At 43.0% G+C, this 21840-nt stretch overlaps 1 protein-coding gene across 3 annotated transcripts in view; it reads left to right on the forward strand.

Moving 5' to 3' along the window:
- Positions 1–21840, forward strand: part of B4GALT5 (beta-1,4-galactosyltransferase 5) — a 67368-nt gene that overhangs the window by 23768 nt on the left and 21760 nt on the right. The window lies entirely within an intron of this gene.

The raw sequence follows: 21840 nt of genomic DNA on the forward strand, positions 1-21840 counted from the left end.
CAACTCTTTAGCCCCAGTATGAGGGTTTGACACTTTGGAAGGAGATTTTTTTGTTTAGATTTTTATATTGCTTTTAGGGAATAAACATGTTTCTGTGAAATAGGAATAGTGTTGTTACTGCATATGAACCACAACATAAGAATATAAGAACAGCCATACTGGGTCAGACCAGAGGTCCATCTAGCCAAGTATCCTGTCTTCTGACAGTGGCCAATGCCAGGTGCCCCAGAGGGAATGAACAGAAGGGGTAATCAAGTGATTCATCCCCTGTTGCCCTTTCCCAGCTTCTGGCAAATAGAGGCTAGGGACACCATCCCTGCCCATCCTGGCTAATAGCCATTGATGGACCTATTCTCCATGAATTTATCTAGTTCGTTGTTGAACCGTTATAGTCGTGGACTTCACAACATCCTCTGGCAAGGAGTTCCACAGGTGGACTGCATGTTGTGTGTTTAAAAAATACTTCCTTTTTTTGTTTTAAACCTGCTGCCTATTAATTTTGTTTGGTGGCCTCTAGTTCTTGTGTTATGAGAGAGTAAATAACACTTCCTTATTTACTTTCTCCACACCAGTCATGATTTTATAGACCTCTATCATATCCCCCCTTAGTCTCTAAGATGCCACAAGTACTCTTGTTCTTTTTGCAGATACACACTAACACGGCTGCTACTCTGAAACCTTAGTCATCTGTTTTACAAGCAGAAAAGTCCCAGTCTTATTTATCTCTCCTCATACAGCAGCTGTTCCATACTCCTAAGCATTTTTGTTGCCCTTTTCTGAACCTTTTCCAAATCCAATATACCATTTTTGAGATGGAGCGACCACATCTGCGCACAGTTTTCAAGATGTGGGCGTACCATGGATTTATATACGGGCAATATGCTATTTTCTGTCGTCTTATCTATCCTTTTCTTAATGATTTCCAACCTTCTGTTCGCTTTTTTGACTGCTGCTGCACTTTGAGTGGATGTTGAAGTTAGAGGCTGAATCTCAAATTTTCTTCAATTTTGCCACACTGAAGGCAAACAGTGCAACCCTCCAAGCTGTGTGCACTGTCTCACAATCCCTTTTGGCTTTGGCACAGAATTTTTCAACCCAAGTTTTGGAGATGGAAAGAATATTCAAATATTTTTACGGCCTGGTTCTACTCTTAAAAATGTCATTGTGAGGTCCCATTTGTGTTTCAGTGACTGTAGAGCAAATATGTTCAATTTCCATGTTTTTTAAAAAAAAAATAACGGCAAGACTTGCACTTGAACTGGAGAATTTAGGGTGTGTGCTTTCCTTTTGCATTATTAACTTTAACATTCTTGCATGAGACTTGAATGTTAATCAGTTAAGTCTATACTTTTCTCATTAGGTAAAGGAACTTAATCAGAATTTGAATTAAACGTAGACCCCTGATAGGGGCAAGACACCTATTATCTAACTACAGACCAGAAACACAAATATTTGGCCTCCATAAGAATAGTTCAGTTGCAGCCACAGCTCCTACTTTGTTGTGCTAACATCTTAGATTCATTTAATCTTCACCAGTAGTGAATTGAAACTGCACTGCTGAGAAGTATATCAAGTATCTTACTCCTGTCTGAGAAATGTGGAATGTCCCAAATTAGTGCATGCCATACACTGTTTAATTCTTATGGTTGGGGTGCTAAAACTTGGTTAGAAAGCTAGGATTGGATTGTATGGTAGGGCTTTATTTAATCCACCAAACCAGATAAACCCATTAGTCTGCTAAAATCTTCCAGGCTAAAAATAATTTGTAATCTCTCCTGGGCATAGATAATCTTTTTCTAATTTAAAGGACTAACAAGTCCAAATGCTATTTTTCTTTAAATTGAATGTGATATAGATAGTGGCTTAATTTTTTTTTAAAATGATTTCTGTTGTCTATTCTTCCCTGAATGTAGCAGCCTGCTCCAGAGTGTCTGAATTTTGGGCCTGCAAAGGTCAACACAGCTAGAAACACCATGTGAATAAATGTAGTGGTTTTATTTTGAAGAAGTGCAGAAAATAGCTCAAATTTAGCTTCCCCTCCTGTATGATTTTCTTGGTATCTGGAACTTGAAGGTGAAACTGAAAGACTGTCTAAAAACGTGGTGCTTGCTTGTTTCGGGGAGGGGAATGAATGATGTTCTACATACACCCTCCCCTGGTCCAGGAGTTCAGGAGACCCCTTCTTAGATCTATTGAGGCTGACTGGATTGACCTGAGCATTCCTTTAGTGGCATTTGGTGCTCTCTTAAAAGGTTTTTGCCTCAGTGGCACTCTTGCCACCACCTGGCCTGAGGAATGGGGTGGTAGTTGGAACTAACTAGATGGACCTCTTGCATTTAATGGAGAACATGGATCCCTCCTTTTCTCCCCAGAACTTGTTTACTGTGATTGTTTGGCTCACAGAAACCCCCTTGGGACTGCCACCTGGTGTGCCAAGACTACTTCTGCCCTTGCTTTCCCTACCAGCTTAGGACTCCAGCACCCTGTCTTGCTGAGCCAGACATGCCAGTCTGCTCCAACACTGACCCAGGGTCTGAACCACGTGCCCCAAAAGCTGCAGACTTAGCTGAAAGCAAGTTAAGAAGTGTTCCTGTCTTTAACACTCAGAAGCCCAACTCCCAATGGGGTCCAAACCCTAAATATATCCGTTTTACCCCGTATAAAGCTTATACGGGGTAAACTCCTAAATTGTTCGCCCTCTATAACACTGATAGAGATGCACAGCTGTTCTCTCCTCCTCCCTCCCCCCCCCCCCGGTATTAATACATACTCTGGGTTAGTTAATAACTAAAAAGTGATTTTATTAATTACAGAAAGTAGGGTTTAAGTGTTTCCAGGTAGTAACAGACCGAACAAAGTGAATTACTAAGCAAAATAAAATAAAACACACAAGTCTGTCTAATACAGTAATAAAACTAAATACAGGTAAAAACTCACCCTTAGAGATGTTTCAATAAGTTTCTTTCACAGACTGGACACCTTCCTAGTCTGGGCACAATCCTTTCCCCTGGTACAGCCCTTATTCCAGCTCAGATGGTAGCTAGGGGATTCCTCATGATGTCCGCCCTCTTTTTCTGATCTACCCACTTATATATCTTTTGCATAAGGCGGGATTCCTTTGTCCCTCTGGGTTCCAACCCTCCTCAATGGAAAAGCACTAGGTTAAAGATGGATTCCAGTTCAGGTGCCATGATCACATGTCACTGTAAGACTTCCATTACCCACTTGCCAGCACACATGTATACAGGAAGACTTACAAGTAAAACAGAAAAGAAGTACTTGTGGCACCTTAGACTAACAAATTTATTAGAGCATAAGCTTTCGTGAGCTACAGCTCACTTCATTGGATGCCATCTACAGTCAGTAATCCTGGTTAATGGGAGCCATCAAGATTCCAAACCACCATTAATGGCCCACACTTTGCATAATTACAGTAGGCCCTCAGAGTTATATTTCATATTTCTAGTTTCAGGTACAAGAATGATACAGTCATACAAATAGGATGGGTTTCAGAGTGACAGCCATGTTAGTCTGTATTCGCAAAAAGAAAAGGAGTACTTGTGGCACCTTAGAGACTAACCAATTTATTTGAGCATAAGCTTTCGTAAGCTACAGCTCACTTCATCGGATGGATACTGTAGTGAGCTGTAGCTCACGAAAGCTTATGCTCAAATAAATTGGTTAGTCTCTAAGGTGCCACAAGTTCTCCTTTTCTTTTTACAAATAGGATGACCACACTCAGTAGATTATAAGCTTTGTAATGATACCTTACAAGAGACCTTTTGCATGAAGCACATTCCAGTTACATTATATTCACACTCATTAGCATATTTTTATAAAATCACATAGACTGCAACATCACAGGAACTAACTAGCTGGATCTCTTGCATTTAATGAAGAGCATGGATCCCTCCTTTTCTCCCCAGAAACTTGTTTATTGAAAGCAGATGGCTCTGTAAATTAAGTAAAGATCCCACTTTGCCTAAGGATAGTGAGGAATCAGTGCTCAGTGAATGACCGGGATTTATAAAGGTCTTAAAAAGTAAAAGCAGTTCTGAGGTGGTGGTTGGGACTCTGACATGGCTCTTGCTGTTGTTTCCTGCATGCTGAACTGTAAGCATTTGCTAGGGTTCAGGTTCTCAACAAGTCTGTAGGTGATGCCCCGTTAAGAAGAGATAAGGTGTTGGTTACTGATATTGGTACTCGGCTCATTGAAGAGAAAGTCTGTAGCATTATAGACTTAACTGTGTAATGCCCATAAGTCCTAATCCGCAGCTAATGTATTCCTTCCTCTTAGAGACAGTGTTACTGGCCCTGGGGAAAGAGAGTCCCTAGCAAGAAGTTAGTCTGGTTTCTTAACTCTCTCCTTGATTGATTACAGTAAATGGAGAGACAATGACATCTGCATAGTTGTGAAGCGGGAGGGAAGGAATGTAAACAAGAGACAGGCTAATGTGGAATTGCATCTCTTCATGAGCTCTAATTACTTTAAAATAAGAGGATCAGAATCTTGCTAGGAAGGGTAATCATTAATTTAGGCAAATGTTTGATGTGCTCCATATTATTTTTCTCCCAGGCGTGTCACTTTTTGTGAGAAAAGGTTTAGTAATTATAGCAGGAGACTGGGAATCAGGACTGGATTTTATTTCTGACTGGCTTGGTAGTGACAGTAGACAAGTTGTTTAAATTATGTGCCTGTTCGTCATTCAGAAAATGACAGTATTCACTTCGCTACTAATATGTTAAACACAGCAACCTTACACCTTCATAGCACTGTATGATCATACTAATTTATGGCAAGGAGTTGTTATTCCTTCATCTTGTAGATGGAAGATCCAGGACATAGTTTACCCTTGGGGGGATTACTTACCTGGGGTCACACATCAAGTATGTACCAGAGCTAGGATTAGAATTCTGGCTCCCAGTTTATATGTTTAATCATAAAACAACTCAGCTACATCAGAGAGGTTGAGATTTAGTGTATGCAACTTTGAGGTCCATGGATGAAAGGTACACTCAAATGAACAGTATGTATTTTAGAAGCTAGTTCTCTTGAAGTTAAATCATCCCGGTTAACCACTGGAATAATTTACTGTGGGTTGTAGTACATTCTTCATCGCCTGAAGATTGTAAACCAAGAATGGAAATCTTTGGTTTAAAAACAAAAACAAAAGGCTGTAACTCAACCAGAAGGTATAGGCTGGATGCAGGAATTCCTGTGTGACATTCTATGGTCTCAGGTTTCAGAGTGGCAGTCCTGTTAGTTTGAATCTGCAAAAACAACAAGGAGTCCTTGTGGCACCTTAGAGACTAATTTGTTAGTCTCTAAGGTGCCACAAGGATGCCTAGTTGTTTTTATTCTATGGCCTGTGTTTTGCAGGACATCAGTCTACATGATCATAATGGTCCCTTCTAGTCTTAAAATCTACAAATCCTCCTCTTTTGAAGCCTCAAAATAATTTCACATTTCTGAGATAGTATATAGAGAGAAACACTCAATACTCAATTTCTGGTTAAGCGATACTTTATAATGTCTAATCTTTCTCCAGTCAATCCAGGCATGTGCAGTTGGAAAACTTGCCAGTTCTGGGTAAATGTTTTGTAATTGTGTGTGGTGCCTCTGCACTGTTAATTTTTAGCCTAGCTAGTGCTACAAATAGTTCAGCAAGGAATAACTTATTAATAAATGGTAGATAAAGGGCTAATACCAATGTTACCACATTTAAGAATAAGCATTTGTTCTCGAATATAAATTCAAGACCCATAAAACTGCATGTTTTTGCAGTCTGCATAGTTGGGGAATACTTTTTTCTTACCTAAATTAGGTAGAGGGCCAGTAGAATTGCTGGTGTATCTTTGCATGTACAATATGGGGAGGGAAAATGTAAAAAAAAAAAAAATCCAGCCTCCTAATTGCTCAGTGCCCACTTTGTGCTCTTGGTAGCCTAACAGTCATAGGAATTTCAGAGTTATTTAAGGCTTTGTCTGTGCTGAGCTTTGGTAAAAGCTCTCACCACAGCAACCCCCAGTGGAGCTGCACTGGGGGTAGAATGTTGCTGGAAGAGTTTAACAAAAGATTCGCTGTAGAGAAGGCTCTGGTTATTACATCCGTTTGTCTCTCTTAAGCCACATTGCAAGGTCTTTGCAGCAGGGAACATGTCTATCTGTACTAGTCAGTGTACAAAAACAACGGTGTCCTGATCATGATTGGAGCTTCTATGCTACTGTAATACACATTAGTATTAATAAAACTAATTATTTAAGAGCTTTGTTTTTCACATTCTTTAGCATATTGCATGTGTACTGCTGAGTGCAATATTTGCTGTAATATTTTCAGCTATACATTATTTCCAAAAGCCGTGTTCAATCTTTGTACTGCGGTAGTGCCAAGGAGCCACAGTGATGGATCAGGGTCCTGTTGTGCTAGAAGCTTAACAAACATGTAAGAAAAAGATGGCCCTTGCCCTGAAGAGCGTATACTCTTAGGGTCAATAATTTCTGGAGCTTGCTCTCAGACTTGTCCCTAGATGACAGTTGGGATTGGTCACCAATTACATTCTGGAAGGCAGGTGAATAGCATTCCATAAACCCTAGTTTTCCTGAAAAAGTTAACATAGCTTGATTAGAATATTTTTTGTTAATTCAGAAGTGGTCCATATGCATAAACAAGGCTTTCAGGCCTACTTACAAATCAGAAAGAATGTCATATACTGTAGAAACAGAGGTTTGTATGAGAGCCCCTAAACCATACTGCATGCTTTTATGTTGGTGGTGGTTTGGGGTTTTTTTTAATAATAGTCTAGGAAGATTGTCTTATCAGGAAACATCGGGCCCCAGTGTTCCAAGCTGATAACTGTTTCTGTAGTGTGTGAACCTACCTCTTTGATTCTCTCAGGTTGCTGTCTGTTAACTTGAATTCCCCAGCCCCTCCTAGCTGTTGTCTAGCAGTTCCTGCTGTATCTTTATCTTCATACCGTCTGCTGCTGAGTGCATTAATAAAACAGACTAGATGTTCTTGCTGTTTCCTCCAACAATGATACACTAAAGGAAGCATTTCTTTCATCTTCCTATTTCAGGAACATGCTAACAGACAGTGACTGTCACTGGACTCTTATCCCTTCTTGCATAGACTGGTTAGCAGGAATAGTTGTTCAGGACCTCTTCCTAATAAGCCTCTGAACTGGAAAGTTACCTGCTGTTGGTATATCATTACAGTGAAGTTAAATTCATTTCCCATGAGAAGTTATTCTATTTCTTTGTTAGAAGGGCTACTAAAATGACAACTGAAAAGTTATTAAAGGTAGCCTGCAGCATTGACTATGTAATTGGGTTTTGACTCACAGTTAAAGCTATTCCTATCCATCTTTAGTTTCGTAGCAAAAACTTGTGTCTGTAGTTCTGAGGCCATAGCCATTCTTTCCTTTTGTTATAAGCTTTTAAGGCTGTCTCTCTCTGAGGTCTACCATACTGTCACATCTCAAGAGTGGTTTCAGAGTAGCAGCCGTGTTAGTCTGTATTCGCAAAAAGAAAAGGAGTACTGGTGGCATCTTAGAGACTAACCAATTTATTTGAGCATAAGCTTTCGTGAGCTACAGCTCACTTCATCGGAGTGGGAATTTCTAACTGCAGTTGGATACCTTAAATGGTGCCAAGACTAAAGTTTGATAAATCTGGATCCATATTTATAAATCCCAGACAAGTTGGCCCTTCAGCCTAGTAACTTGGTAAACTGAGATCCATGGACAGCAAAAGATCCCCTAGCAATAGTTATAAAAGTGGGGGCTGCTGACCTTTGTCCTTACCCATAACTATTTCACATTTGGGGACAATGTATACCTTCAGATCAGCGGCACTGCTATGGGTACCCGCATGGCCCCACAGTATGCCAACATTTTTATGGCTGATTTAGAACAACGCTTCCTCAGCTCTCGTCCCCTAAAGCCCCTACTCTACTTGCGCTATATTGATGACATCTTCATCATCTGGACCCATGGAAAAGAAGCCCTTGAGGAATTCCACCATGATTTCAACAATTTCCATCCCACCACCAACCTCAGCCTGGTCCAGTCCACACAAGAGATCCACTTCCTGGACACTACAGTGCTAATAAACAATGGCCACATAAACACCACCCTATACCGTAAACCTACTGACCGCTATTCCTACCTGCATGCCTCCAGCTTTCACCCTGACCACACCATACGATCCATCGTCTACAGCCAAGCTCTGCGATACAACCGCATTTGCTCCAACCCCTCAGACAGAGACAAACACCTACAAGATCTCTGTCAAGCTTTCTTACAACTACAATACCCACCTGCAGAAGTAAAGAAACAGATTGATAGAGCCAGAAGAGTTCCCAGAAGTTACCTACTACAGGACAGGCCTAACAAAGAAAATAACAGAACGCCACTAGCCGTCACCTTCAGCCCCCAACTAAAACCCCTCCAACGCATTATTAAGGATCTGCAACCTATCCTAAAGGATGACCCAACACTCTCACAAGTCTTGGGAGACAGGCCAGTCCTTGCCTACAGACAGCCCCGCAACCTGAAGCAAATACTCACCAACAACCACATACCACACAACAGAACCACTAACCCAGGAACTTATCCTTGCAACAAAGCCCGTTGCCAATTGTGCCCACATATCTATTCAGGGGACACCATCACAGGGCCTAATAACATCAGCCACACTATCAGAGGCTCGTTCACCTGCACATCCACCAATGTGATCTATGCCATCATGTGCCAGCAATGCCCCTCTGCCATGTACATTGGTCAAACTGGACAGTCTCTACGTAAAAGAATAAATGGACACAAATCAGATGTCAAGAATTATAACATTCATAAACCAGTCGGAGAACACTTCAATCTCTCTGGTCACGCAATCACAGACATGAAGGTCGCTATCTTAAAACAAAAAAACTTCAAATCCAGACTCCAGCGAGAAACTGCTGAATTGGAATTCATTTGCAAATTGGATACTATTAATTTAGGCTTAAATAGAGACTGGGAGTGGCTAAGTCATTATGCAAGGTAGCCTGTTTCCTCTTGTTTTTTCCTACCCCCCCCCCCAGATGTTCTGGTTTAACTTGGATTTAAACCTGGAGAATGGTCAGTTTAGATGAGCTATTACCAGCAGGAGAGTGAGTTTGTGTGTGTATGGGGGTGGGGGGGATGTGAGAAAACCTTGATCTATGCAGGAAATAGCCCGACTTGATTATGTAAAGAGTTGTCACTTTGGATGGGCTAGCACCAGCAGGAGAGTGAATTTGTGTGGGGGGGTGGAGGGTGAGAAAACCTGGATTTGTGCTGGAAATGGCCCACCTGTTGATCACTTTAGATAAGCTATTACCAGCAGGACAGTGGGGTGGGAGGAGGTATTGTTTCATGATTTCTGTGTGTATATAAAGTCTGCTGCAGTTTCCACGGTAAACATCTGATGAAGTGAGCTGTAGCTCACGAAAGCTCATGCTCAAATAAATTGGTTAGTCTCTAAGGTGCCACAAGTACTCCTTTTCTTTTTGACCTTAGCTAGCATCTCTCTCCCTCCATTGTCATGCAACATGTTGTATGTCAGTTGTTTGCCACCTTTGGTATAAGTATAGCTTGTAAATTACTTAGTGCTGCTATGAGATGAAAAGCACTCTGCAAACATAATTTAATAGTAATAATCCTGCATAATCCATTAGATCAGGGATAGTCAGTAATTTTTTGTCAAGGTCTAAATTTCTAGGACGGGTATAGTCAATGTCCAGACTTGAGAAAATAATAAAACAACCACAATGATAATAAGTGTAAAAGATTTCAGAGTCCATTCAGAAGTATCTAGTGATCTCGATTTGGCCCATGGGGGTCTGCCTATTTTAGACTACCGCTGCATTAGATCAACAAGATCTCGTTCCAAGAAGAATTACTGCACAGCTGAAGCATAGTTCAACCTGAACAAGCGCACTGCAACTGCATGTGTACATACGTGCATTCTTTTGTAGACAAAACAGCAACAGGATATCTGGTATCTTGAGTTCTTCTGCTGATCATAGCTGTGACAGTTTTGCATGGAGAGAAACAGTCTAAGTAGAAAAGTCCCAAATTACTCAGCATTTTATAGGTCAAAACCAATAACTTTGAAACTCTACTTGGAAGCTAATAACTTCTATTGGGGGAAGTTTGAGTGCAGTTCAAGAATTCCTTATTGAAGACTTAAACATGGCTACCTTTGGGCTTGCTCACGACATGCAGAGCAACCATGACTCACATTGAAGTTGTTTAAGAGCTTTATATGTATAAAGACTGCAGTGCTTAATATGGCTTCCTGTAATCTGACTCCATGATTAGCTGAAGAGATCGCATGTCCCGGTTTTGGATAATTTTAAGGTCCCTAATAATGGCAGCATTTTGAATGGTGATGAGTCATTTCCAGTATTGGCATTCAGATGCTGAAAAGTAGGCTATCTTCCCATAAGATCAGGTGGTGGTAACCATTGTGGCTTCTCTTTGCATTTAGCATGTTGGCATTACAGCCTGTTCTCTGGACAGGTATCTCGCTAATTATTTTACCAAAGGGGTTAATATCTGAAATGACAATCAGCCATCTCAGATTTAAACAAACTTGTTTTTCTTACTTCAGTTTTCCATGAGATGGTAGCTGCTGGGACAGTCTTAAGGATTCTTGCTGCAATCTCATGAAAGTCAACAGTGTCTTATCTTGCAGCTTCTACTAGGTTATGCATCATCTAACCCAGGGGTCAGCAACATTTCAGAAGTGGTGTGCCGAGTCTTCATTTATTCACTTTAAGGTTTCGCGTGCCAGTAATACATTTTAACGTTTTTTAGAAGGTCTCTCTATAAGTCTATATATTATATAACTAAACTCTTGTTGTACATAAAGTAAACAAGGTTTTCAAAATGTTTAAGAAGCTTCATTTAAAATTAAATTAAAATGCTGATCTTATGCCGCCGGCCCGCTCAGCTCAGTGCCGGCCTGAGGTGCCATTCACCTAGGCTGGCAGCAAGCTGAGCAGGGCCTGCAGCCAGTGCCCTGGCTGGCAAGGAGCTGGCAGCCAGAACCCCAGACCGGCGGCGGGCCGGTGGCGGCGGGCCGGGCGGGCCGGTGGCGGCGGGCCGGGCGGGCCGGTGGCGGCGGGCCGGGCGGGCCGGTGGCGGCGGGCCGGGCGGGCCGGTGGCGGCGGGCCGGGCGGGCCGGTGGCGGCGGGCCGGGCGGGCCGGCGGCGGCGGGCCGGGCGGGCCGGCGGCGGCGGGCCGGGCCGGCGGCGGCGGGCCGGGCGGGCCGGCGGCGGCGGGCCGGGCCGGCGGCGGCGGGCCGGCGGCGGCGGGCCGGCGGCGGCGGGCCGGCGGCGGCGGGCCGGCGGCGGCTGGTCTGGGATCCTGGCCCTGCCCGCATAGAGTGGGTACCTACCTTCTCCCTGGTTCTAGCCCATTCTCTTCCTCTCTCTCTGCACTGAGCTGAGGGTGGGAGTGCACTGAGCACAGGGCTGGAGGTGAAGGATCAGGCTGGGGGCTGGGGTGTAGGAGGTTTGGGTGTGGAGTGCTTACCAGGGCAGCTCCCATTTGGTGTGAGGAGTGTGGGGGGGAGGGGGGCAGGAGCTCCCATTTGGTGCGAGGGGTGGGGGGTGGGAATGTGGGGGGTGCAAGAGTCAGGGCATGGGGTGTGAGGGGCCTGGGTATGTGTGGGGGGTGCAGGCGTCTGGGAAGGGGGCTGCGGATGTATGAGGGTGCAGGAGTTAGGGCATGGGGGGCTGGGTATGTGGGGGGAGTGCAGGAGTCAGGGCTGGGGGTGTGTGAGGCGGGTGCAGGGGTCAGGGCAGAGGGCTGGGGGGGTGGGCTAAGGTCATGGGGGTGCTCCCAGCGCCGTGCCCAGAGCGACTTACGGCAGGGGGCTGGAGGTGATATGCCCTGATTCCACACACACACACACACACCCCCCCGTCCCCACAGCCCCGTCCCCACCTCTTCTCTGCTTCCTCCCCAAAGCAGCGAGTGGGTTGCAGCTCCGCTCCTCCCCCTCCCCCGCAAGGGCCATCAGCTGATGGGTGGCAGGGAGGGAGAGGAGGTGGGGCAGGAACCCCGCATGCTGGGGGAAGAGGCGAGGGAGGGTGAGCTCTCCTGCCCTGCAATAGCAGCTGGCAGGACCAAGCTTCTTCACCCTGCCCCCGCAGGAGGGGCGGGGGTGCGGAGAAGAGCAGGCTGGGGCGGGCAGGATTTTTAATGGCATGCTGCTGCCTGCCGGGGTCCCGGCCTGGGTTCGGCAGCTGGCTGGGACCCGGCAGGCAGCAGCGTGTCATTAAAAATCGGCTCGTGTGCTGTCTTTGGCACGCGTGCCATAGGTTGCCGACCCCTCATCTAACCTATTAAATGGAACAGGGAAAAAACAGAATACTCAGTAAACTGGACAAGCCTCTGTGTTTTAAGCAGGAAGTAGACATTGGGTCCTATGCTTATTTGTTCTTACTACTCACAAAACCTGATGGAACTATTTCCAGTGAGTATGGCATACTGAAATAAAGGCTCTCTTAATCATTTGTTCAGAATCAGCAAATAGCATGGTGCTGTACAAGTCACAGAACTGTTCCTATCTCCTAATGCTTCTAAACTAAAAACTGCACAAAAAGAGGTATATCTAAAACCCACCTTCTACGACTTTGAGCATGATGTGGATAAGTATCTTAAACGGAGTAAAAAGAAAAAGAGTACTTGTGGCACCTTAGAGACTAATTGGTTAGTCTCTAAGGTGCCACAAGTACTCCTTTTCTTTTTGCGAATACAGACTAACACAGCTGTTACTCTGAAACTGAGTAGTTAGCATGCTGCCTGTTGTGTGCTTCCTATGAAAGGGAAGAGAAGGAACCACAGTACTTCACTTCCCTAATGTTCAGTCTGCTTTGATGTTTTGCACCTGAAAGTGGAACTGTCACTAATGTCCACCACCTACCATTTTGCCACCAAAATCACTGAGTTGAAGGGTTGCAGCTTTACCGTACTGAACAGAGCCCCCAGGTCACAGATCTGTAAAGGGAAATCAGTTACACATCCTTTTGTATGATGCACCTCTAAGGCCTGGGAAACTCTTTTAGTCTCTTGTCAGTGATTTTCAATGCACAACAAATTTTCCCTAACAAAAGGAATTAGAAGCACCTACAAATCCCTGAATACCAGAGGCATTCGGACCTATGACTCAAAAAGTATGTGGGCCAGATGGTAGGGGGAGTGAGTATGATCTGATTTTAAAGATACTCTGGAGTTGGCACATCGGCCTTCTAATCCCAGCTCTGCTTTGCTGTGTGACTTTGGAGAAATTACTTATTCTCTGTGTATGTCATCTTCACCCTGCATAAATCAGAGATAATGTCATCTCCCAGTGCTCAGCAAATGTTTTTAAATGTATCCTTTGACAGGTGGGCAAAGTATTATTACAAATACTTCCTTAAAAACAGTAAGCCCCAAATATCCTTAATTTTAACAATACATTAGAATGTAAATAGCTAAATTTTAAAGTTTCACAATTGCAGACTAATGTTCAGGGAAATCAGTTCTGCTTGACTTTTTTTTAATACAAATTGTATTGCAACCAAATGTAGACCTAGTCTTCCTATATTTAATTTTTCTTGCATGTTAAGACCAAGCCTATGGAAGCCATTCTTTAGTTGTTGTAGTACTACCTATCCTTCCTTATAGCCTCAATGATAGTCCTGTTGCACTGCTTGCTCCTCTTGTTCACCAGACTTGTGAGCTGTAGCTCATGAAAGCTTATTCTCAAATAAATTTGTTAGTCTCTAAGGTGCCACAAGTACTCCTTTTCTTTTTGTGGATACAGACTAACACGGCTGCTACTCTGAAACCAGACTTTTAAGGCTTACCGTACCTGTATAACAAAGCTTTTTATGGACTCTAGAATCTTTTTGTAGCAAGAGAGAATAAAATCTTAGTTAAGAGCTATTGAAATCATACTGAATAGTTATGATAGGTCCATCAATGGTTATTAGCCAGGTTGGACAGGGATGCAAATCGTGCTCTGAAGTGTCCCTAGCCTCTGTTTGCCAGAAGCTGGGAATGTGGGACAGGGAATGGATGACTTGATGATTACCTGTTCTGTTCATTCTCCCTGGGGCACCTGGCATTAGCCACTATATTGGCTGCAGGATTGGCGCCCTGGCCCCAGCAGGGTGGCTGAGGAGGCAGTCCCAGAATCTGCATGCAGCATAATAAAGCAAAATCTTTGTTGCCAAACCCTGCAACCAGGGGTCCAGCGGCAGCGCTGGGGAGGCAGATTCTCTCCTGGCCTATTATACCTGCTGCCCATGGTTTTAGTCATGCGTATTTTTAATAAGTCATGGACAGGTCACAGGCAGTAAACAAAAATTCACAGCCTCTGACCTGTCCATGATTTGTACTAATTACCCCTGACTAAATCTTGGGGGGGGGGGAGCAGCCTGGGGGGCACCGCAGGTGCTCGTGGGGTGTGTGTGTCGTGGTCTGGGGACAGACGGACACCCACCTCCCCGGTAGCGGTGACATCCCTCTCAGCTCCTTGGCAGAGGTGTGGCTGGGCAGCATTGGCTCCACAGCTCCCCTTGGCCAGGAACTGCGGCCAATAGGAGCTGCGGGAGTGGTGGCTGCAGGCGGAGGCAGTGTTCAGAGCTGCCTGGCCATGCCTCCGCCTAGGAGCTGAGGAGTGGGATGTCACTGCTTCTGAGGAGCCCCCCCAAGGTAAGCGCCACCCAGAGCCCTCACCCCCTCCTGTGCCCCAGCCCTGAGCCCCCTCCCACACCCAAACTCCTGCTGCTGGAGGCAGGGGGGGCAGGGCACAGTGGCCTGAGACTTTGTGGCCAATGCGACTGGCTCAGTCTGCTTGAGCTACTCAGGCAGCCCCCACGCCAGGCACACCGGCTGCTGCAGAAGTCATGGAAAGTCAGGGAATCCATGATCTCCGTGACAAACTCAGCCTTACCGACATGACCATTATTAGGTCGACCTAACCCCCACTGTAGACGCAGCTAGGTTGATGGAAGAATTGTGCCATCAACTAACTACCATCTCTTGAGGGGTACAGTGGTGTAGTTTCAGTGCTGTAGCTGGGCCATTGTAGTGCTTGCAGTGTAGATATATCCTCAATTTAGATCTTTGTATTGGGGAATGTGGGTGCAGTTCCCTAGTGCCTGGAAGTACACTGAGGTCTTCTGGGGGTATGTCAACTCCTCTAGATGTTTACCTGTTTTTATGGCAGGCTACATAAAAAGCACTAGTGACGTCCGTACAAACTAAAATGTTATACAATGACTTGTTAATGCTGCTCTGAATTGTATGTACAGTATTTATATGCCAATCAATGTATTTTATAATTATATGGTAAAATTGAAAAAGTAAGCATTTTTTCCATAATAACTGAACGCTGTGACACTTTTGTATTTTTGTCTGATTTTGTAAGCTAGTAGTTTAAGTGAGGTGAAACTTGGGGGTATGCAGGACAAATCAGACTCAGAAAGGGGCACAGTAGAACCACTGCCCTAGAGTAACCTTTCTAACCTGAGCTCTCAGTGACTGATTGCGTGCATAATAAGCTTTGGAGCTTCCTGGTATGAGCCAACCTTTGTTTTCCAAGTTAAGCCTTTGTGCTGTATGTTGCTATTAGAAAGCCAGTTGCTTGTTACAAAAATGTATGGTCTTCAATCCTTGTCCTTTGGTTCAGAGGTATTTTGTTGGTTTACTGCTCACCCTTGTGCTGAGGGCCTCCTTTTTAATGAATGATGCTATGACACTGCACCTGTCAAAGTTTGACTCAGACTCACAATTTATCAGACCACTCTGTTTTATTAGCAAAGCTGCTCTGCTAATACATTTAGAAGTGAGCCCCCCGAGTGGGGCTTGTCTTTTAATTTATACAGTTTTTTGGAGAACAAGTTACAGAGAAGTTACAGACAAAAGAAGAAAAAGATTTTAGTCACCACCCTTCGAGATCCCTGAGACCAGTCACGTATCTTCAATTACCTGCCACCCTTAACAATTTCCTTTAACAGCTTCCAGTTAACTTAACTAATTGCCCTTCACACCTTCCATTCTGATGCCTGCTTCTTAGACATGCTGGCTCTATCTTAATTCCTTCTCCATTCAAAAGCTAACTGTCCCTACATGTGCTCCCTCAGATACTTTGTAACATGTTTTGGCATGCCCTCTCATATACAATGTATCCAGCATGTCCCCTTATACAACGTTATACTTATACAATGTTATACTTCCACACACCCCATAAGGCTTTATGGAAATATGCTTATGAATGTATATATGACATAACTGGAATATGTTTTATGCTACATATGCCATGTGACACATCTCTGTAAAGGTTATGATCTACTGAATCTATTAATCCCATTTGTATGCATGTATCATTTTTGTATTCGAAGTTATGAATATTGGCTGTGTACTGGCTTGATTTTTAAATAGCCTTTGTAAAGCATTTGGTCAGCTTCTTGAGAAAGGAATGTGCAAATTAAGTGCCCAGTCAAGAAACACTTAACGAACAATGGATCTTGGAATGCTCAAATCCACATAGGAAGTCTACTTGTGGATGTTCAAGGTAGCATGTGACCCATGGCTGCTACCTGTAAGTTCTGAGTCATGCATGGACATGTGACTGGCACATGTGACTCCAAAACTCCATATTGTAGCTGGGATCTACACAGGGGGAGTGAGGGGTGTCCACCCACCAGAGAAAGTCTATTTAAACCCTGAGGAGACCCCTCCATTTTGTTTTCAGCTGGCTAAAGAGAGAGCCTCTCCACCTCCAAAGATACCTGAAAGAAACTGGAACAAAGGACAGTAACTACAGGGGGTGTGAGTGACTGCTGGACCCAGACTAGAAGGAGACTAGTCTGTAAAAGGAAGTTTACTAGAATTCCTCTAAGGATGAAGTTTTTAATCTGTATTCAGTTTCTTACCACATTAGACACAGACTTGCGAATTCTATTTTATTTTACTTGATAATTCACTTTGTTCTGTCTGTTACTACTTGGAACCCCTTAAATTCTAGTTTCTGTATTTAATAAAATCACTTTTTACTTTTTACTAATTAACCCAGAGTATGTATTAATACCTGAGCGGGGTGGTGGGGAGGGAACAACTGTGCATACCTCTCTATCAGTGTTATAGAGGGCAAACAATTTATGAGTTTACCCTATATAAGCTTTGTACAGGGTAAAACGGATTTATTTGGGGTTTGGACCCCATCGGGAGTTGGGCATCTGAGTGTTAAAGACAGGAATGCTTAAGTTGCTTTCAGTTAAGTCAGCAGCTTTGGGGCATGTGGTTCAGACTTTGGGTCAGTGTTGGAGCAGACTGGCATGTCTGACTCAGTGAGATAAGGTGCTGGAGTCCCAAGCTGGCAGAGAAAGCAAGGGCAGAAGTAGTCTTGGCACATCAGTTGCCAGCCCCAAGTGGGTTTCTGTGATCCAACCCATCACAGATGCCATCTTTGCTTAACTTGTTAGTATTTTCATCTGTCTTTATAGCTTTTCCATTTCACTGCCTCAGGGAGCCTTGTATCACTTTTAAATACTCTTGTTTAAATCATTTACCTGTGTTGGGTTAATTTGACCTGCATTTTTCCTCTACTTTCAAACAGTCTAAGTTTTTTTCCCCTCTATTCAAGCTCCAAAAATGAATACAAACATTTTAAATCTCATTAGAATTGTGATACAAACTGGCAAAAGGGAACTGAAGATCTGACAATGAAAAGACTAATGAAAATGAATTTTTCTTGTAGCCCGCAAGAAACTTGATTAAAGGGTTGGGGGATATAATGACAAATACATAGTATTTGCATAATGCTTCACCCTCAAAATACTATACAACATCTTACCTGAGGTGAAAAGGGGTGATTGCCCTCTGGGGCAGAAGTAAAGTAGAGTAATGATCTTAGATGTCAGGAACATTCCAGTCACAGAGGAAGACACTTATCACTCAGGGCTCCTAGGCTATAAGGAAAACAGCCTCTTGAAATAAGGGTGTGAGCATCCTCAGAAGTGCTGAGAAATAGAATTCTGCTCAAGGCAAAGCTTGGGACTGCATGGTTTATAGCAGTGATACTCAGGGTTTGTCTACACTGGCAATTTACAGCACTGCAACTTTCTCACTCGGGGGTGTGAAAAAACACCCCCCTGAGCGTAGAAAGTTTCAGTGCTGTAAAGCACCAGTGTAAACAGTGCACCAACGCTGGGAGCTATGCCCCTCCCAGCACTCAAGCTCTCCCAGCGCTCTGCCATGACGCCATAAGACATGTTGAAGTGCTGCCACTGCAGAGGTGCTTGTGTAGACTAGCCCTCAGACCTCAGTGGTTCAGGAGCTAAATTAATGATCAACATTACCCAAAAGAGCCACAGTAGTGCGAATTCATTGTTTCATTTATCCGTAGTGTTACGGATTTTTATATTATATTCTCACAGCAAATAAGTTAATAACTTATTGCAAGTTGATAACTTAATTGGTTAGTATAATAAAAGATTAGTTAATATTTAAATTAGTGTTTTAATTAGGGCTGTCAAGCAATTTAAAAAACTAATTGTGATTAAACAATAATATACCATTTATTTAAATATTTTTGGATGTTTTCTGCATTTTCAAATATATTGTTCCAATTACAACACAGAATACCAAGTGAACAGTGCTCACTTTATATTTATTTTTGATTACAAGTATTTGCACTGTAAAAAACAGAAGTATTTTTCAATTCACCTAATACAAGTACTGTAGTTCAATCTCTTTATCATGAAAGTTGAACTTACAAATGTAGAATTATGTACCAAAAAACCTGCATTCAAAAATAAAAGTGTAAAATTTTAGAGCCTGCAAGACCACTCAGTTCTATTTGTTGTTCAGCCAGTCACTCAGACAAACAAGTTTGTTTACATTTGCAGGAGATAATGCAGCCCAGTTCTTCGTTACAATGTCACCTGAAAGTGAGAACAGGTGTTCTCATGGCACTGTTGTAGCTGATGTCGCAAGGTAACTACGTGCCAGATGCGCTAAAGGTTCATATGTGCCTTCATGCTTCAACCACAATTCCAGGGGACGTGCGTCCATGCTAATGATGGGTTCTGCTCGATAGCAATCCAAAGCAGTGCGGACTCATGGATGCTCATTTTCATTATCTGAGTCAGATGCCACCAGCAGAAGACTGATTTTCTTTTTTGGTGGTTTGGGTTCTGTAGTTTTCGCATCGGAGTGTTGCTCTTTTAAGACTTCTGAAAGCATGCTCCACGCTTTGTCCCTCTTAGATTTTGGAAGGCACTTCAGATGCTTAAACTTTGGGTCGAGTGCTGTAGCTGTCTTTAGAAATCTCACATTTGTTCCTTCTTTGCGTTTTGTCCAGTCTTGAGTGAAAGTGTTCTTAAAATGAACATCATGTGCTGGGTCATCATCTGAGACTGCTAGAACAGGAAATATAGGGCAGAGGGCGGGTAAAACAGAGCAGGGGACATACAATTTTCTCCCAAGGAGATCAGTCCCAAATTTAATTCACGCACTATTTTTTTTTAACAAACGTCATCAACATGGAAGCATGTCCTCTGGAATGGTGGCTGAAGCAAGAAGGGGTGCACAAATGTTTGGCATATCTGGCATGTAAATAGTTTTCAATGCTGGCAACAAAAGTGCCATGCCAAATGCCTGTTCTCACTTTGTTGACATCGTAAATAAGAAGAGGGCAGCGTTATCTCCTGTAAATGTAAACAACCATGTTTGTCTTAACGATTTGGCTGAACAAGAAGTAGGGCTAAGTGGATTTGTAGCCTCTGAAATTTTACATTGTTTTGTTTTTAAGTGCAGTTATGTAACCAAAAAAAAATCTACATTTGTAAGTTGCGCTTTCATGACAGAGTTTGCACTACAGTACTTGTATACCTTTTCTACAGTGAAAATATTTGTAATAAAAATATACACTTCAATTTCAATTACAACACAATACAATATGTATGAAAATGTAGAAAAACATCCAAAATATTTAATAAATTTCAGTTGGTATTCTGTTTAACAGTGCAATTAAAACTGCGATTAACTCAAAAAAATTAATCACGTGAGTTAACTGCAATTAATCGACAGCCCTAGTTTTAATGCATGCTGCAAAGAGCCATAGGAGGCATGTTAAAGAGCCACTTGCGGCTCGTGAGCCTAGTCTGAGTACCACTGGTTTAGAGACTCTTCCCCCAACCTCTCTACTCTCATGTACACTGAGGAAAGCTTTTATGTGCCAAGGCTGACACTTGAGTCATTGTACCCTCTTCTCTGAGTTGTCCAAAAGAGTTTTTACAACGTGCAGAAAGTAAAAAGGCGTCTCCCTCCATAAACTGTCATTATCCAAATGGCAGAAACCCCTGCTTCTCCTAGGACAGGGGAAGGCAACCTATGACACACATGCCAAAGGGGGCACGTGAGCTGATTTTTCAGTGGCACTCACACTGCCCAGGTCCTGGCCACCAGTCTGGGGGGCTCTGCATTTTAATTTTAAATGAAGCTGCTTAAACATTTTTAAAACCTTATTTACTTTACATACAATAGTTTAGTTATATATTAGACGTCTAGAAAGAGACTTTCTAAAAACATTAAAATGTATTACTGGCATGTGAAACCTTAAATTAGAGTGAATAAATGCACACCACTTCTGAAAGGTTGCCGACCCCCATCCTAGAAACTTGCCTCATCAGCTGAGCCATCAGAAGGTATTCTTTAATACATTACCTTTTGCAGAATTGTATGTCAGAATATTAAATCACATCACATTTGCCTGAGCCAACCCACAGTCTTTTGTGGAATTATTCATTGTAGCATATTAAAATGTAAATGAAAGATAAAACCAGAAGGAGCATGTATGTAGACTTTTTACAGAACCTATGTAAATTTGTCAGTGAGCCTTATTTATCTTTTAATTTTGGACCAGGTATAAAATTTCCTCTTTCTACACAATTCTTTTAGCAATTTTCTTTAAAAATAGTTAGAAATCCCCTTACAGAATATTACATTCCTATCCTTTATTCCATTTTCCCTTATTCCATTCCACATGACTAACCCCCTCCTTGTGGTACGGATTTCTGCCATCAGGCTAGTGGCAGTCTATGGGGTGAGATGCTCTGCTCTTTTCTGTGTTTTTAAAAAACTCTCTTGGACAACTTTGAAAGGTGGCCGTAGAACAACTCGGCCGTATACAATGTAACTCGCTTCTAGGATACATCTTCTTTATCGTTAATAATCTGTGGCCTTGGTGCAGTTCAGATAGACTTTTTATAATTATAAATTGACGAAGGCTATGTATACACTAGCGCTTTTGTTGGTATAACTTCTGTTGCTCCGGGGTTTGAAAAAACACCGTGCTGAGAGACCTAAGTTACACTGACAGAAGCACCAACGTGGACAGCGTTATGTCTGCATGAGAGCCTCTCCTGCCAACATACCTACCACTGCTTGTTGGGGATGGTTTAATTTTGTCAATGGGAGAGCTCTCCCATTGGGATAGAGTGGCTAGATGGGAGATCTTACAGCCGCGCAGCTGCATCAGTACTGCTGTGCCGCTGTAAGCTCTCCCTGTATGTTCCTCTTAAAACCAGGAAAGGCATGCCGTCTATGTTTATTAGTAATGCTACCAGTAAGGGTAAATATATTTTTAAAAGATCCTTTTTTGTCCAAAATCGCTGGTGGCACAAAAATGCGTATGTCCAAACATGAAACATAGGGGCTTTGGAAAAGGCATAAGGGGACCAGACAAAAGGCAACAGGGACTTAGCAACATGTAAAAAGATACAAGATGAGTAAAGGTAGAGTTATTATTACTTACTAG

This window comes from Lepidochelys kempii, chromosome 13 (assembly GCF_965140265.1).
Source record: "Lepidochelys kempii isolate rLepKem1 chromosome 13, rLepKem1.hap2, whole genome shotgun sequence".
Classification (NCBI taxonomy): Eukaryota; Metazoa; Chordata; order Testudines; family Cheloniidae; genus Lepidochelys; species Lepidochelys kempii.